This window comes from Aythya marila (genome assembly GCF_965140915.1).
Source record: "Aythya marila genome assembly, chromosome: 12".
Taxonomy (NCBI): domain Eukaryota; kingdom Metazoa; phylum Chordata; class Aves; order Anseriformes; family Anatidae; genus Aythya; species Aythya marila.
This window is the reverse complement of record NC_139053.1, coordinates 14,270,423-14,289,161: the sequence shown is the minus strand read 5'-3', so window position 1 is coordinate 14,289,161 and position 18,739 is coordinate 14,270,423. Positions and strand designations below refer to the sequence as shown.

The following is an 18,739-nucleotide window of genomic DNA, read 5'->3' as shown; positions in this document are numbered from 1 at the left end:
AGTATTAATAGCATCCACATGTATAAAATTTATATCAGCAGACATAAATCAGCATCACTCCAGTAAATTCAAGGCCACATCATTTCAGCTCAGCAACTGACACTACGGGCTTACAAAAGATACTCTTAAGATATACTTTTTAATGATGAAACATGGGAATATCTCTATTGATGGTTATATGTTCTCCACGAGAAGCCTCTCTGTGCTGTAAGGTTAGGCTAGTTTATGTTCCATAATCAGCAGTGCTCCCCCAGTGGGTTTTTAATATGCTTTATTAGCTTAATATGCCTGAACGTTGCACTTGCATGTGGGAAGGCTGGGGAATTGTCATTCCTGGTTGCAGTTGCAGTGAGAGCACAGCTTTGTAGTCCCGAAGCCCCGACTGTATCTGGGAGTGCACACATGGCACCTGATTGAAGTTACAGGTCTTGTGACTCTCCTCTTGCCACTGTGCCATTACTTCACTCCATCAAAACAGAAAAATAAAACGTGTGAAGCACTCTGAGTGACCTGCTTAATCCCACAGAGGTCATGGCAGAGACTGATTTATGATGATTGACAACTGCCTATGATTATGAAAATTGGTAGCCAGTATAACATATATTACTCATGTCTGCAGAACAGGGCAGAGAGAATTAATTTTCCCTTTTAGTATTCCTAAAGGTTTACTGTTCTTAGCTTTATTCAAAGAAACTTGAGGCCCAAGGAAAACAATGCAGCATACATAAAAAGGGCAAACATTATGTCAAGCTATTTTTAAAAATGTCAGTCTGTTACTTGATGTAACGTTCTGACTTAATATGTAAGGTAAAACAAATGAGTTTGAAAATCTCTGTTTAGTAGTTTAGAAAATGGGATCTGAGATTGCTTTAAACAAGGTCATAAAGACCTCTCAACCTCTCCTTTTATTTATTTTTTCGCTAATATATTGACTGGCTTGATGGTGCACCGCAGACAAATATCTACATGCTTCACATAATGAAACAGTGTCATTACTTTATCTGGACAAACTCCCAGTGTAATTGCAACCAAAGTAAAACAGCTCTGAGACTGCAAAGAAGTGTCAAAACAGGAAATAGAATAGCATAGACCTGAGATGTTTTCCATTTGCAGACCTTCATATAGGTGTCTTTTTTCATACTTTTAGCTCTATATTGGAAAGCATAATTTGATGATAGACGTGAAACTGTGTATTAGTTTTTATTTTGACAAATTCATTAAACATCACATAGCTTGAAAAATGAACCAGGAGGCACTAAGCCAGCCTGAGAAGATTGTACTTCATAAACTGAATTGCTCACATGGGCAACATTTTGGTGGAAGTTATAGATTTTCTAGCATATCCCTGATAGATAGCACTAATATAACTTCAATAAAAACTCCGGATATGTCAATATAAAATTTTTTCAAGCATCGAAAGATGTAAGATACTTCAGCTAATAAATTGGAAGACTCCCTATTCCTCAAGGTACACTAACTTACACATCAGATTATAACAAGTATTGAAACCGCATAGGGTACAACAGGCAGCTGTAGGTTTTCTGCTTTTAAAAGTTGCACTAAATTAAATTATCAATGTACTGAAAGTAATACTTGGAAATTAAAGTCTAGAACAAGCTTTTTTTTTTTTTAATATAAAAATGTTAGCATTCTTCTATTTTCAATTGTTAGATAACACACAATTTTTCAAAACTGTCAGATGAATGAAAAAGATAAACAGTATTTGCTGCATACAATTGATGTTCCTTCTCTTTGTTCCCAACATATGACCTTTCACTTACTTCCCTAAGATTTACTGACTTTTTTTAAATTGCTACCACTTTGAGATTGATTTGGTACGAGAAGTGCAAATGGTTATCTGAAAAAAAGCCCAGATACAGGACTTCATAGGCTGTGAGTGCATGAGACAGGCTAGTGTATAAAGAGATGTATGTCTTTTCATGTGTGCATACGTGTATGCACACAAACATAAATATACAGCATTCGATTTACTTAAAGTTTAAATCATACTATTATTTCTGCATCTCACAATGATCTGCACTCACCAAATGTGACAGGAAAAGCTGCTTGATTGTTTTTACATAGCAACTTCCAGCAACTGCATGTAGAAGACAACAGGGAAGCGCACAGACGTGAATAATGACAGATGTTAAAACTGAAAGAAGTTGTTTCAGATAGGATGCTGGCAGGAATCTAAGACACTACTTGGACTTGACTAAGAAACTTCTCAACTTTTAGTACAAAAAATTATTTTGGGCAAGATGAAATCAATAGCTTGTACCACACTTAGATGGTCATAGGTGGCTTCCTCTGGCAAAGTAACTATCTGATACTTTCACAAGCTTCAAGAGAGACTTTCTAGCCAATGTTACAAATAGATTATATAGACTTTGTGATTATATACTGTTTTCAAAACAATTACTGCATTATAAACTAAAAACGATGTTCAGATGTATCTAAACATGAGCATATTAATGCTCTATTAACACCACAGAGGCAAGCATTCAAAAGTTAGGGCATCTGAACACTGCATGATACAGTATGATGAGCTTCTTTAATGGTAAGAGTTCAGATTAATCAAAAGTACTTTAAAAGTATTTCAAAGGCCTAAAACTGAGAGAAATCAGTGTTCATTTCTGGCTTTCAGATTCTTGACTTGTAGCTTCCTATATTTTAATTATTAGCACTAACACAAGTTAGGGATTTTTTTTCCTAACTATCACGGGCACTTTTTTGTACTTTACTGGGTATTTGTCTCTATGCCAACAAACTAACAGAAGAATATATCATGAGAGATTTTTTCATCTGAATTAGGAATGGAGACAAATACATTATATCTCTTCAATGGGTGAAAATAGCAGATTTTCATTGATCTGCAGGCAGTTGTTCTGCATCAGTGAAGAAGGATGCTCCATATCTATATGAAAAAATATTTCTTGGAATACTTCTTATCCATATTGAGGAGCCTTAATATAACATTAAACTGGTCTATGGGATCTGAAGGCATACAAACACCTAATATGGATACACAGTTCTGTCATTCCTGTATGCAACTTTTGACATACAATTTTGTTCACTAAGAAGGACCTGCTATTGGCAGTGTTAAACTTCAGCCACACTTTTAAGTGCAGAGTACTAGGAAGAAAACAGGTGCAGCTTTGTAGTGGTCTGACTGCCAGGGAAATCAAGATATGCTTTCAGTAGCATTTCATTAGAAGAATGCATTGTGACTCCCTGTACGCTTGTACTGCAGCACAAAGGGATGAAGCTTTCTTTACTTTTGTTTCTGACACCTTGGCAAAGAAATTGTTTTACTTCTTCCCCAGTCTATGCAGGAAGCTACATACATTTCCCATTAGGCTGTGCTGTTCCAGAGTAGTGAAGTAGCCCATTACATAATCCACATTACCCTCCCTATTAGCCAATTCCTAAGTAGAAAATAAATAAATAAATAAATAAACAGAATACGTGTATGTTTGGATGCTTTTTAAATTATTATTATTGGTATACCCTCCTTTCTTCCAAATAACCAAATAATGGCATGACTCAAAATTCAATTTCTTCACTTACTTTCAAAAACTACATTGGATAATTCAGAAAAGCTATTTTTTCTTTCAATTAGGACAATGGGTGATTTTATTTTTCCTGTGAAATATCTCCCCACACACCTTCCCTTACTGTTGTCTGGCCCAACAAAATGAAGAGATGCACAAAACCTTTTGGTTTGGTTGTTGGTGAAGTACAACAGAGGGGGAAGGAGGCATTATATCTACAACATGGTTGAATAAAGTACTTGTAAATGCTTGAGTAAGATTTTCTCTTCTGTGAACACATGCAATTGTTTCCATAATTTATTCATTAAATGTAGAAATATACAGGGCATATATTTCTTTATGTTTTCTCTCTTGACAAATACATAACTGATTAATCTAATATCCATACTGCATAGTCTTCCAGAATGATTGTTTCACTTTGGGTGAACTCAGAAGACAAAAATCAGCAGATGATACTGATACTATACTGGTTTCCAGACAAATATCTGTGGTTACAGTATAATTTTCATACTGTGGATCGAGAGAAAAATTTAAACTCAGTAACTGAAATAACTATAGAAATGTTCTATGTGAGAAGGTTAGATTGGAACAAATGCTATCCTGTATAGAAATACAAACTTGCACACTAAGTTAGTGCTACAGAGGTCTCACCAGAAGTTGGAAAGTTGAAGCCATTTGAGTCCTAAACTTTTTAATGCCTAAAACATGTATTTACATACTCTGTATGTTTTCTGTTTGTTTTCAAGAAAATACTTCATTTTGAAGCTAACAGCCCTTTTGCAGCTGAAGCATTTGTCAATATTGGGGGACTGCAGTCAGGTATGTTTAGAAGGAAATTCTGGTAGCAAAGTTGCCAAGGACATGAGTCAGGTTGCCTTATTTTGTCCTTTTGACCAGAGAAGAAAGTCAGATCTCTCTTTTTTTTATGTCAGTCTTGCTTTGTTTCTAATAGCAGGGCCATTTATTGATAGTCCAACCACATTGCTTGTGTGATATTATGCACTAGAATAATAAAACAGATAATAGAAGAGGTTAATAAAATTTGAAATGCTTGGAGATCAGACTAGGCAGGAAAAAGCTCTTTAAGTTCATGAATCTACTTCCTTTACTGTCATATTCTGGCAAAGCATTCCCCACCTGTTAAGAGGAAGCAATTATGGTAGCTGAACAGACTGCATGGATGACCTGAACCTTGTTCACAACAAATGAGAAAATATGACATATTCCTCTACCATCTGAAAGACTTTTATAGCTGATGGAGAGGAAACATCAAGGAAAGTGGGGAGATTGAAGACTGGTCTGGTATATATGTGAAGTACAGATTGGTAGGTATGTATGTGAGACCATAAAAGCACTAATAGGACTTACTGTATCAACACACTTGAAATGGCATTCCTCAAGAATGACAACTTCAAATGAAAAACATGTGTTATACTAAATATGTGTATGTACATATATTATTAGTATATATATATATATGAAATATATCTTGTATCACCAGTGATGACAAAAAGAAGGTAGGTGTAGTAAGTTGTAGGTGTGAGTGCACATGTGCTGGCAAAGGTGTATCTGACAAAAGAGGCAGAGGTTTTCTGGGGCATCTTTTAGTAGGCCAAAACTTAACTAACTTCTTATATTGTGAAGGAAGATAGTACAAATATAAAATTTAATTTCTGATTCATTCAAAAATAGTCCAATACAGGCTTTATGGGCAGTACTCAGAAACTATATCTATTGGACTGACTGGCTAAGGTGTATTATGAATGAACACATTTCCTAGCTTTAAAACTTATACAAATTATTTTGGACATCACAACTGTTAAAAATTTATGCAGACATAGAAAAGGAATAATGTTGCTGAATGTTTAATGCTACTCATTTTCTAGCACTGCCTAGGAGTAAACAGGAATGACACGTTCCTTTCTGATTATGGGCTGTGAGAAAGATCAGCCGGCTTCTTCATGCTAATTTCTCTTTCCTGTGTGTTCCTCTCACAAACCTTCACATCTGACTTAGTCTTGCTGCCCACTAGCATATGGTGCACTTATGTGTAATTGTACGTAAGCAATACAAGAATAAAGTGCTTTTGCTTTTTTTTTTTCTTTGATACATTTCCTTTACCAGAAATGGAAGCTGTTGCTTTTCTAATGTACTACACACATGATGATCTCTGAATGCACTCATTGCCTTAAAATTTTTCCTTCTTGATTTTATTTACGTTGCAATTTCCTTCTTATCATATCTCCTATTCTCATCACACTAAAAATATCTAGGAACAATACGTAAAAAAGAAATATTTCAGTTTTCATCTATACTAAAATGTATTTCTTGGGCTATGTGAATCAGTCTTGTGAGTATCCTCCTTGGTTTGCTTTACCGGTATGTCTTTACTTACATGGTTAGGTAAATGGTATTTGATTTTCAAAGCAGATACTTCTGAGAGTCATTCCTATCTTTAACTATTTAGGTCTATAGAAAAAAAAAAAAAAAAGGCTGAATATATGAATAGGGTCTTACTGGTGTGTTTTAATGTCTGCTCAGACGTTCCTCAGAATGATGGTTAACACGTTGATCCTGACGAAAAGAAGCTGAAAATCAGGTTTTACCAATATATCACATCAGCATACATGTCTGTCAATCAGTGTTAATTAGTCCTGCATTTTGCAATTTGTAATCTGTGGATGTTTTATGGGTATGTAAATAGTAACACATTAGCATATATAATCTGTCTTTGGAAAGCTTCTGCTGAGCAAGTGACCAATAAATTGCAGTTAATGTAAACATTAATCAAATTGAATGCCAGTATGGAAAGGGTCTCAAGTTTAGAGGGAAAATCAACTTTCTACCATGTATCTTATTATTGAACTGTATGTAAGATCATGATCTTTTCTGAATATTCAATGACAAATAAATATATGTGTTTTAGCATCCTTTATGCCACCCTAAAGAGCTAATCATTTGACCATTAGAGTGAATGCATGCCACTCAGTCTACAATAGTGAATTAAAATTCCATCAGTTAAATGAAGGAATAAAAGGGGGGGGGGGGGAAGTAGGGAAAAAGAAAGAGAGAGAAAGGGAAAATTTGCATATGTTAGTATGAAATAATTTAAGCCAAGAGAGGAGAGGTCAGCATATAAAGCCACAAAGTGTTGAGTACTTCACAGAAATGTAATGACCTATATTTGGCCTAAACAAGCTATTGCATGACCATAAATATACCATCATTGTGAACAAATGAGGATTGCAGTTATAGTAGGTAAATGGTAATAATACATAATATGCAATCCGTTGTCATGAGCAGAGAAAGCATTTAAATTATATTTCTGCTGTGTACTGTTAATAACATTCTTTATATAATCTACCCTTCAAAATTTCCTTTGTTCTTCTGGCAGTTACCTTTCCTCAAAAAAACAAACAAACAAACAAACAAAAAACAAACAAACAAAAAAAAAAAACAGCTACTGAAAGAAGTGAAGCTGAATATGCATATGTACAGACTGGACCGAACATTTCTACAGAAGGAATGTTTACCTTTTAAGTTTGGCTGAGAAAATGAAGGATCTGTGAATGGTCCATGGAGAGGCTGGTTGGAACACTGGAATTTCTTTGACTCAGTGCAAATGAAGATAGAATAGGTTACCTAAAATAAGAAAAACCATTAAGTCAAAGTATGCTAAAGAAATGAGATGACTTAAAATTCAATTACCTGTAATCTTACATGTATTTCTTTTTAAACTATACCTAACAATGGAACTACGATGAAGTGTATAGAAATCTACTCATTCAAAAACATTCTCCTAAAGCTAACTGAAATAGAAATACTTTCAATAGAGTGCTTCTACATAATAATTTGAGGGACACAGACCACAAAATAGAAGTGATCATCCTGAGGAAGCCTAGGGGATTGCGATGATGTGCCAAAGGGGATAGGAAGCTAATTGCTGAAATGAAGAAAGGCAGGAAGGATTTCTAGACAAGACAAGGTAGGGAGCATGCTGGCTGCTGAGGGGACAAACCCTGGCAATCTGCCGCTAAGTGCTGACAACCATCAAGACACTTTCACGTCAACAGGAATGGTACAATGTTTCATAGCAACCTGACTTTGGAGAACAAGAACAAGAAGGTAAAAAGGATGGAAATAGTGACTGAATTTATGCAGACTTGAAGCTGAAAGCAAAACAGCAGATTTGGGGACTTACAAAAAGGTGGATTATTTGTCAGAGCCTGGAAGTCTCAGCCCTATAAGCAGTAAACAAAGAGGAATGCAAAATGAGAGCTTTGGGGTTTGTTTTACTTCCTTTTCTTTTCTTGTATCCTTTCTAGATAAAATTGACATTTCTAGAAAATTGAAAGCCAGGGAGACTGGTTAGTGAGAAGTATTTTGCTGTGTTACATTTATTTGCTTTATTAAAAAGTACTGTTGTTCAGGCAGATCCTACACTACAAAAAATGTGCAAAGTTTTTGCAAGAATATGCAAAGGTATGTGGCAGCTTTTCTCCCCATTAATGACTGAGGGAAGTACTTTCTGAGGGTACTGAATCCCAATAAAGGATGGCTGCCTTTTGGAAAAAAAAAAAAAAAAAAAAAGGTGTTTCATTTCTTGACTGGGTTTTTAAGTAGGATGGCCTCCTGATTAGAATAACCATTTAAAAAAAATATTATTTCTTAGTATTTCCTTTTAACCTTTTTTTTTTTTGTGAAGTTTATTTTACTGATATCAGTTCAACTGCGGTAATAACCACCAAAAGAATAAAATACAATGATCTTTTAAATTAGCACTATATACTGTAAAGAAAGAAGGAACACTATTTCTGTCTGCAGTAAAAACAGTAAAAGCTCAGGAGTTTTTATACTGTTTTAGTACAATTGCAAAGATTTCATGGGAAGGTAACTATAATTACCATCAAGTACAGCTTTGACCTTAACACATACCTCAAAGGACAATTAGGTTCAGCTCTGAAGGGTTTTATCTTTAAACCTCTAACTGAATAAAAACACTTTCTTTCTACAGTCCAGACTTCTTACATGCCAAACATAGTATTTGTGGCTGCAATAGAGCTACAGATATTTAATGTTCTGGCTGTTGTAGCATATGCATAATAATACACAACTCATGCAACTTTCATAGGTTTTTCTCTTCTGACTACCTTCTAATATCTCTCAAAAGACATTTGTGGTTTTATTCTTTATTTATTTTACATAGTACTTGCACTCATCATGGATAAACATTAATAAAACTTTTGGAGGTTATCAGGACAGTTATTTGTTTGGAGACCTGGTTAGCTTTAAACACTAGACACAAAACATGCAAGTCATGGAGCTTGGATGAGGTAACAACACGATTTTTATTATACAAGTATGATGAGAGAGCTAAGTTCCAACCTGCTACAATGCAGTCGAGTACTGATTTTGTAACAAGAGATTAGGCCTGACCTGCAAACATCTTTCTAAAAAAGAAACTGTTAGCTCAAGCTGTGAATTTAAATGCAACATCTGAAAAAAAAAATAAATATAGGAAACATTTTGCAAACCGTAAAGACCATCCTCTCAAAAGAAAAAAGTATGAAATTAAAATTGCCCTGTATTCCCTATTAACAAATTTATCTTCAACTTATCTTAAGTAAAAGAGCTTGAGGTATGTCCTGTGGATGCAGCAAAGAATACGTTCAACACTGTGGGTGTTCATGAATAGTAAGGGGTTCCACACAATTTTCTCAATGTTTTGGAAATGGACCTAAATTAAAATTGTTTTTTAAATAGAAAACTATGTTCTCCTTATCAGAGAAAACAGCAACTAGCATTGTAACAGGAAGTTCATGTATCTTGTTCTGACTGTCTGGATGGACAGTAAGAACATGCATAGAAGCAATTTTGCAGTCTACAACACCTAAAAAGATTTAAAAGATATACAAAAATATTTATTGAAATTTATAATATTGTTGATAAAAGGAATGCTTTTAAACTTTTTAGAGCAATGACTAGTGACATTTTATCCTTTAAGGATGGAAAGGTAATGAGAATTTTTTTCCCCAAATGTGGAGCACGCTCAGGTGAAGCTGAAACTGAATTTCCACCTAGATCTCTCCTGCAGCTTGCAAAGCTACCTAAATCAAAGTGACAGTCCAGCCAGGAACTGAGAAATATGCCACAACAAATTCTTTTTAAATATAAAGTAATTTCACGTGCTCTCCAGACCATTACCATTTCGTAATTTTAAGGAGAAATGAAGACAATCCTTGCACAAGGATATTTCAGGTATTCTTTACTGTTACACAAATCCACATTTTTAGTGATTGCATCTCTTTTATTCTATTGCTATATTTATTAAAAAGGTACTTTATGTAGTACATCGTAAGGAAATCTTCCTTTACATTGTATCATTTGTATTTTTCATTTTTTTTTTTTTTTTTTTTTACTATGACTAACCTCTGTAATTCACTCCATGAAAAGATTTTTTTTTTCTTTAAAGAAATTAGACCTACTTTTTGGATCATTAAGTAGTGCACAATCTTCAAATGGGACATTAAAAACTGTAATCAGTGACATCACCATGACAACCGATTAAGAAATGTCTAGAGAAGCTTCTGAAAATGTAATTTTTTAATATAATACATTTAAATGAGTTCATCAGAACAAAGCACCCTAAGTAGATTTATTGTGAACTGAACATCTAGTAATAATTTGGCTATATAATGAACACTAAAATCTTTTCACTATGACTTCAGTAGATTGGAGGGTGGCATCGAAATTCTTACTTGACTTCGATAGACTTATTGGAGGTGAAAGGTGTAAGTCTTCAAAGAAAAATTAGTTTTTCTTGCACTAACAGACTGTATTTCATTAATTGTTTTTTGGAGCATACTTCTTCCTATATTATTTAGTCTCTGAACTTGTTATGAACAGATTATACCAGGTGCGGGCTTCAAAGAATTTAGACATTGCTTAAATCCCCTTTGTGATTTAACCTATAGTTATTTCAAGATACTTTGCCCATTGTTTTGTCTGCTCTGATGAGCAAAACTGGAAGCAACAGAAACACCATTCTGGCACACATCAACAGTAAAATATAAATAAAACATGCCATAAAATGCCTACCTGCAGTATACTGTGTTACAGGGTTATATAAATTATACGCTCAGTAGTTGAGGAAAAGGCACTCATGAGATTAAAGGCCAATCAAAATAATATTTTTAAGTGTATCAAAGAAGATTAAAGAGAAAAAAAATGCTTTTACAGATAATCTGTTAGAAGGGATTAGCTATATTTAACAAGAGTAAACTACCCAGCATGCCTGCCATCAAACTCCTGGCTGATCCTCAAAATAGCTAAAACAATATCGGAATTTCTTCCTCATAACTTCCAGTTTCTAATGCATCCATTCAAGTTATGGCTTGTTCTTGTCTTTTATGGTTTTGTCTCCTGCTTCTGCCAGCTGTATTTATTGTGCCCTTTTCCAGAATAGATCTTGCATTAGTTACATCTGTTGCAAGCAGAATGCATGTTTAGAATAAAGCCTTTCCAAAATACCGTATTGTGTAAGTGCTGTTGCTGCAGAGTGGAGAGGAGATTTAACTTTCCGTATAACATATAACTTTCGCTTAGAATGATGCAGCCTTTTTCTACTGCAGAGAGTTCACAACAGGGCTGTATGTCAGCTACTGTAATCTGGCACTGTTCTATCTATTTTGTCTGGGTACAAGATATTTTATATTAGCTGCAAATCTGCCTCTTAAAACCACGCTGTTGCCTCCTAAAATACTGTGAAACTAAGTGTTTTAGTCAAGAATTTTCTCTCAGACTGATACAACAGTTTGATTTGGAGATGATCACCCTCAAAAAACTTTAAAGTGGCTGCAGAAAAATGTTCTCAATGCCTTCTAAAATGTGGGTGTTTTGAACTGGTATCAAATCTACAGGCATTCCCAAATCACCAATCCCTTTTGAAAACCCAGGCCATTATACTTACAAAACACTGACTCTCCATTAAACTCCTTGTTATTCTTTTACTAATGAGACACTTTACCAGCCTGTCATCACCCGCTGTGATTAATTCTCTACTTGTAAAATTTTAGCTCTCTCTCTGCTGCTGCTGTTAATGTGCTTTGTACCAAATAAAAATGAAGTTGATGTTTACAAATCCTGTCTGGAGGTTGCTTTAAAAAAGCTCTTCTTTGGCTTACATTAATGAGGCCAAGTATACTGATTTTTGTTCAAAATTATTCTGGATAATTAAATACTATAACAGACTACCATAGAAGGTGTGAAGCTCCTTGGAAACATTCCTCCCTCCCCTCATTGCTTAAACGGTTTTAATATTTAGTATCTTTTAAAATATATGCTTTGCTATTACCTGCCCATGGTCCGCATACAGAGGAGCTCAGATTTGAAGACTGTAGGTATTCTTCTCTTAACATTTCTGAATCTGGGAATAAGCATGAGAAAAAGAAAAAAACTTAAAAACAACCAGACAACAACACAGGATCTAGTCATACAGTCATCCTGAAGAAAAACTGATACAAAAAAACTACAGCACAAAATCCTGAACTGTAGAGTGCACATTGCCTTGCTAAGAACAGTGTGAAATTTATCTCAGATTAGACCCATTGCGATAGAAACCTATAATTCTCTGCTGCAAAGACTTCCCCTAAATTGTTATCTAAAAATACAAGTCAACTTATAGATGTTGACTGGTATACATATAATGAGGAGTACAGAAACATAACACATGCTCCTTGACTCTGCCTTTACCCTCTCCAGTTCTGCACACTCTGAGCCCAGTCCAACTCACAATCCAAGATTGTGCAATATTTTTCATCATGCATGCAAGGTGAGGGAGACATTTGTACTGTTAAGTAACTCTATGTTGAAGATATTTTTGAATTGAAAATAGATCTTTGGGATTGTCTAAGACAATGTGAAGGTGAAAGATTGCTTGTATCAGGAACAGCGTGACCAGCAGGGCTAGGGAGGTGATCGTCCCCCTGTACTCAGCTCTGGTGAGGCCGCACCTCGAGTACTGTGTTCAGTTTTGGGCCCCTCGCTACAAGAAGGACATGGAGGTGCTTGAGCAGGTGCAGAGAAGGGCGACAAAGCTGGTGAGGGGCCTGGAGAACAAGTCCTATGAGGAGCGGCTGAGGGAGCTGGGCTAGTTCAGCCTGGAGAAGAGGAGGCTCAGGGGTGACCTTATCGCTCTTTTTAGGTACCTCAAGGGAGGCTGTAGCGAGGTGGGGGTTGGCCTGTTCTCCCACGTGCCTGGTGACAGGACGAGGGGGAATGGGCTTAAGTTGAGCCAGGGGAGTTTTAGGTTAGACGTTAGGAAGAACTTCTTTACTGAAAGGGTTGTGAGGCATTGGAACAGGCTGCCCAGGGAAGTGGTGGAGTCACCATCCCTGGAAGTCTTCAAAAGACGTTTAGATGTAGAGCTTAGGGATATGGTTTAGTGGAGGGCTGTTAGCGTTAGGTTGGAGGTTGGACTCGATGACCTTGAGGTCTCTTCCAACCTAGAAAATTCTGTGATTCTGTGATTCTGTGAAAGATAGGTCTGAATTGCACTTTCACTGTTAAATAGTAACTTTCCTGCAATACAAGGCTGCATACCTGTGCACCCTTCTGTATTAAAAGAACTTCAGAAGTTATTCTGCCTCACCATTTATAAAGAATGAAAGAAGACAACATCTAATTCATCTAAAAAGCAAAGTGGCAGCGTTCGAATTGCAGGCTTCTCAGGAGCTAATGTATTTACAGAGCTTTTATGCTGGAGACAGTTAGCCTTCTCCCTTCTCCATACTAAATAACTTTAATTAAATTAAATAAGATGAGGCCATCTGTTTTCTTCAAATGTTCTAATCTTAAAATCTTCTAATGCCTTGCAAATCTCAAATGTCCAAATTTCATACAGAAGATATGTCTTGCAAGAATGCAGATTTTGAATCGTATTCAATCTTTAGTTTATATACTCATATTTACTAAGATACACACAGAACGTTGTATTCTAGTGCTGTAATTTTACATGTTTGTGTCTACTGTTTTCTCAGAGCCTGCAGAGGATTCCCACTGCCATCTTGGGAAAATGCTTCACTGTCAAAAAATTAAAGAAAACAGTAAAAAGGAACAGCGAGATGAAACTGTTTTATAATAAACTAAAGAAAATGTGGCAGAAAAAAAAAAAAAGAAAAAGAAAAAGAAAAAGAAAACAACAACAACCACCAAAAAAACCTTGAGCATACAATGAACAGGCATGTATAAATTACCATCATTCCACTGCGAGAGAGACAGTGGAAACAAGATCATGATGAAAGATGAATACATGCACACAAAAAAAGGAAGCCACAATAAGAGAAAAATAGACTACTAAATCTCAAGGCCTTCATTTTTCTCCCCTTGAGAACAGAATTAAAGCCAGCAAAATCTCAAACTATCTCCTTCCACTTGAAATCTGACACAATCCTCAAAACCAGAGAACTGCAAAGCAGTGTTTTAAAAGCTATGTTGTTAGAACATTTATTGATCAAAAGCATAATGAGAACTAATTGAAAGACACACACACACTTTTTACAGCAGTGAGCTCTTAAAAAACATTATTTCACCCACAATTTTAAGAATACTTAGTGTAGTTTTTTAATATAGTCTGAAATGCCTAAATATGATTTAGATATGACAATGAAATATATACTTAAAAAGTAAATGATTTATGTCATAACTACTTCTTCATACTGCTGTGTCAGTTTGGGTACAAGAAGAGACAGTTGAGGCATCGATGGACACCTATCCATGGGAAATTAAACTGAACTCAACAGAGTATTTCTCAGAAACCCACACATAGTAGATCTACCAAGAAAGAAAGAAGGGGAAACTCCAAACTGAAAATATAAGGTACAGACAAACATGGGCTCTCTCTGCCAGCTCCTGGCTGTATGAATTCAAATAATTTCCACTCAATGTAGGTTTGTTAGTGCTTAGACAAGCTAATAACAGCCTAACATGTGGCATGATACAGATAAACCTTCAGAAGTGCAAACTCCTGAGTCAAACTGTGCTGTTACCTTGGTACCTCATTTTAGAAGTCCCATTTTAGGGTTGCATCATTTTGAGACATATTTTGAAAGTGTTTAAAAGTATGCCTTTATGTATTATTGCTGTTACAAACTACAGCCCAGATCTGAAACAAGTACAGAGAAGCATCATTACGTATCATCACTGAATATAGTACTGCAAGCCCAGAATACCACACACTGTCAGTCATGGGGTTACCTAAGTTGTCTGCAATTGTACTGAGTACATCAGCAGAAGGCAGTTATTGGACTGACCATATTCCACATGAAGTCAGCTTAAAAGTGCCTATGAAGTGCCATAAGAAAATATAGTCATTAAAATATCAAGTGTTCAATTCTGTTTATTTTTCTGCCACTGCATTTTCATTAAAAGTATTTATCTTTCCTTACTAGGAACCTGCCACATAGATACTAATGAATAATCAATAGGAATACTCTACCAGTGGCTTTTAAAGGTGCATTTTAAAAAGGAAGCCAAATGGTTCTATGTTATTTTGGTACTTAACAAACCAAAAAATATATGTATTATTTACTACAAGGGGCACAGCTTAAATAATTTGGTGTACTCGACAAACTGTTACAGACTTACAATAAATAAGCAAGTGCTCTGGGAAAGCTTTGAACTTTGAGATTTTATTCCTTTTAATGCATTTAGAGCCATGCATTTTATGATGAAAAAAAAAAAAAAGGAGGGAGATAACAGCATGGCAATCCAATTCATAAAGCAGAGCTATCTGTTTGGTTGCGTTCACTGTGAAATGCTAGAAGTTGAGCTTTGTATCCGAGTCCCTGTTGGATTGGTTACACTACATCCTCTCAGTTCTCTGCAGGCCAGCCTCCAGCAGTGCAACCAGCCCGTGAGGGTCCTGCACATCTGTGAGCTCCCACTGGCATTGGTGGGGCTCCACACAGGCACAGGGAGCCCGCCTACTGCCTGCACTGCAGGATTCGGGCAGAGCTACTCTCTTTCTCTATTACACTGGTCCAGACAGTGATGAAGTAAACAGCATTAATGTTTTAAAAAGGTAAATAGCAAATACCAGCATAACTATAAACTAAGATGACAATTTTGGACACGTGCATAATGAGTATAGGCATTGCTTTCTCAAGTAAAATTATTGCAAGGAGCTCTACTGTATAACATATGAGAGAGGCATGTATAAATAATATTAAAATACGTTACTAGAGGATACTATCCATTATTTTGTAGCACTTAGACATTATAACATGCATTAGTTCTTACCATACTACTCAACACTGCCCAAAATAACTAAGGGAAAAATGTCTGCTAATCATTTACTGATTAGTAATAAATAATTTATAAGTGGCCATAAATTAAATGTGTGATTTTTACAATAAAAAAGTATTATTTAGGGCACAGACCTGATTATATTAATGTCAATTCTATACATTTGTTTAACAAAATTTATATATAGCTTAAGGTTAAGAATGGGGGAGAACTTTTAAGAGTGGAAATGAGATACACTAAGTGCTACTTCCCTAGAAAGAACTGTACAACATATTGCAGCATGCAACCCATATACACAGCTATAACCACAACTTTCCCTGTTGCCTCTGCTTCAATTGAGATCAGATCTTACACAGAAGTCAATAAGACTTTTAACACTGCGTTCATGGGAGCAGAACCAGGTCGTTGGGGCAGGGATCCTCAGCTGGCACGAAGCATCCCATCTCAATCTGGAGTGCGCAGAGCCAGGGGTGGTTATTCCAGTGGTGCCTACCAGGACAACAAGGTGTAAGCACTGCACGTATCCAGGAAGAGACTAGCCCCCAAACCAACAGAAGCAAAGCTCTCTAATTGCTTAACCAATTTAATGAGCTTCTGTTGGGGAAGAAACTGTATCAATTTATTCATTCATTAGCACAGTGTCAGTGTTGCTTGCCTCCAAGTAGCCCACAACTTTGCAGAGAACAGCTTCAAATCAGAACTTCTGCTAGACTCTGTTTTAAATACAATGATGCCTTAATGGAAGGGTCCCAGTAACAGAGACTAACTACATTGAAAATTTTATGAACTAGCAGCCAAATTTGGCTTTGATCCCTGATGAATTATTTCCATGCTGGTAGTACTCAGTTTACTGTTACAAGATAGTTGAGTTTTAAAACATCTGAAGCTAAAGGTGTGGCCGGCAGCAGCTTATGATCAATGCTGTCTCATGCTGCATGCCAGTGTCCCCAGCTCCGTCCCTGAAGCTTGACATGACCAGCTGCATGTACACTCCCAAAATGTGTCACAGTTAATCAAAAGTTAATTTCAAAGAATTAAAAAGTCTTTCACTGACAGTGAAGAGACTGTGCATATAAACCATTAACACTCAGCTTAAATATGGAAGTCTTGGGATGGCAGCAAAGTCTTTTATTTTAGGCTGAATATGTGTTTCTTTTTCACAGGTAACTTTCCTACATTTTTTCTTCATTTTGTTTTTCTCCATGCTCAAAATGATTGTTAGACAAAAGCACCCTTTTGTGACCAGCATCTGTTCAGCATACTAGTTCAGTTAAATATTGCCTGATAACTAATGAAGCTTATATGTTTTCTACAGGGTTTTCTTGAAGCAAGCTTTGCTCTTCCTTGTACTTTGAATTTTCTAAGGATATTTCTCTTTCAAGGAAGCATTCTGGAACAAAACAAGACAGCATACTGTCTACACTGCCTTCTAGTGGCTTATCACAGCTAAAAATCTAGATGTCCCTTTTATTTTTAATCTACTAGTAGATAGCTAAATTAGGTGGCAGCGATACTGAATATGCTCAATAAAACTCACAAGTATAAACCCATTTTTAAAAATCCATTTTTAAAATCTTCTTACTAAGCATTGCTCTCCCCAGTTTCTAGTAAGGGAAACTGAGGCAGGAAGCAAGAAGACTTTGCTGAGTGCTACCCAAATCCATAATGCTCTCCTTACATTTTGTTATGCTTTTGCAACCCCCTGTTGGTGACAGAAGCAGGGTCAGAACTCAGTATAAAGACAGGTACCTGCACCTTGCTTACCAGTACAAAACAAATGCATGCAAGTAGTAGCAGATGGTATGCAGCTTTTTACATTCAAGTAAATCTTTCAGTAGTCTTATTCACATGGCCCACAGATCCTATCTCCTACTGATAGAAAGCTACTGAAAACAATGAAGACCTCATACATGAAAAGGAACCTCTTAAAAAACATGAACAAGTTTCTTGAGTAAGTGAAAGGACTGTGTGGCTCAGGGGAATGGTTATTGAATTTTAGAAAGCTTTAAATCTAAGAGGCCTTTTTAAATCCATCCCAGATTCACTGAGAATGAAAGCCATTACCATTGTATATGTGTTGAAGTATGTGAGATGAATTTGGCGTCTCAATCTAGTGTCTTTTGAGCAGTCATTCGGATCACAAAGTCACTATGACATCTTTCAGTAACTGGCATCCTTATTGATGGAATCAACAGGATTTAATGGCCATGGAGACTGAACTACCTTCGCTCACACTTCAGGCATATTGATGAGGCAGAAGGGATGTTTGTGCTGTCATTGACTATCCTGTTGCAGCCTGAAGATAAACAGTGGGATTTCAGTTTTCAAGGCTGTCAATCTGGCATTTTCCACAGGAAAGAAATTCACTGAAAACAAAGGGGAGGAACAGTCCAGCTTCAAACAATGTTAATAATGATGAATGGCTCATAAGACCATTGTGAATATAATTCATGCTTATTTAAAATAAAAGGCTCATGCGAAGTTTTGAGTGTCCTGATTCTCAGTCCTTTTTAAAGGAAGTGGATATATGAGGGGAATGAGACAGCACAAGAGTATACCATAGCACTGTTTTGAAAAGATACTGTACTGAAGCGATACAAATTCTGCATATAGCAGTTGGAAACACAAGTGTAACATATTTTGGTATGTCAGGCAGCTCAGGCAAAACAAGAAAGTAACCAGAATGCATGATGACTAAAATTACTTCCATATAGTGATGGCTTCAGTAAAATTAGTCATTATGGATGGGAAACACATTAATTTTTTATTTTTTTTTCTTGACAACTAGATTTCTAACTTGACAAGTTTATCTGGAAACTTGGTGAGATTTATTGTGACATTTCATAGTAACTCCATTTTACTTCATAGGAAAAATTCAAATG

At 36.0% G+C, this 18,739-nt stretch overlaps 1 long non-coding RNA gene across 1 annotated transcript in view; it reads right to left on the bottom strand.

The window, feature by feature from the left end:
* Window positions 1-6,984: 6,984 nt before the first annotated feature.
* LOC309882535 overlaps window positions 6,985-18,739 on the bottom strand; it is a 29,662-nt gene continuing 17,907 nt past the window's right edge. Inside the window, exons 2-3 of the long non-coding RNA XR_014318311.1 lie at window positions 11,908-11,979; window positions 6,985-7,196 (exon numbers count right to left, since the gene is read on the bottom strand). This is a non-coding gene — a long non-coding RNA (uncharacterized lncRNA). The remainder of the gene's footprint in view (window positions 7,197-11,907; window positions 11,980-18,739) is intronic.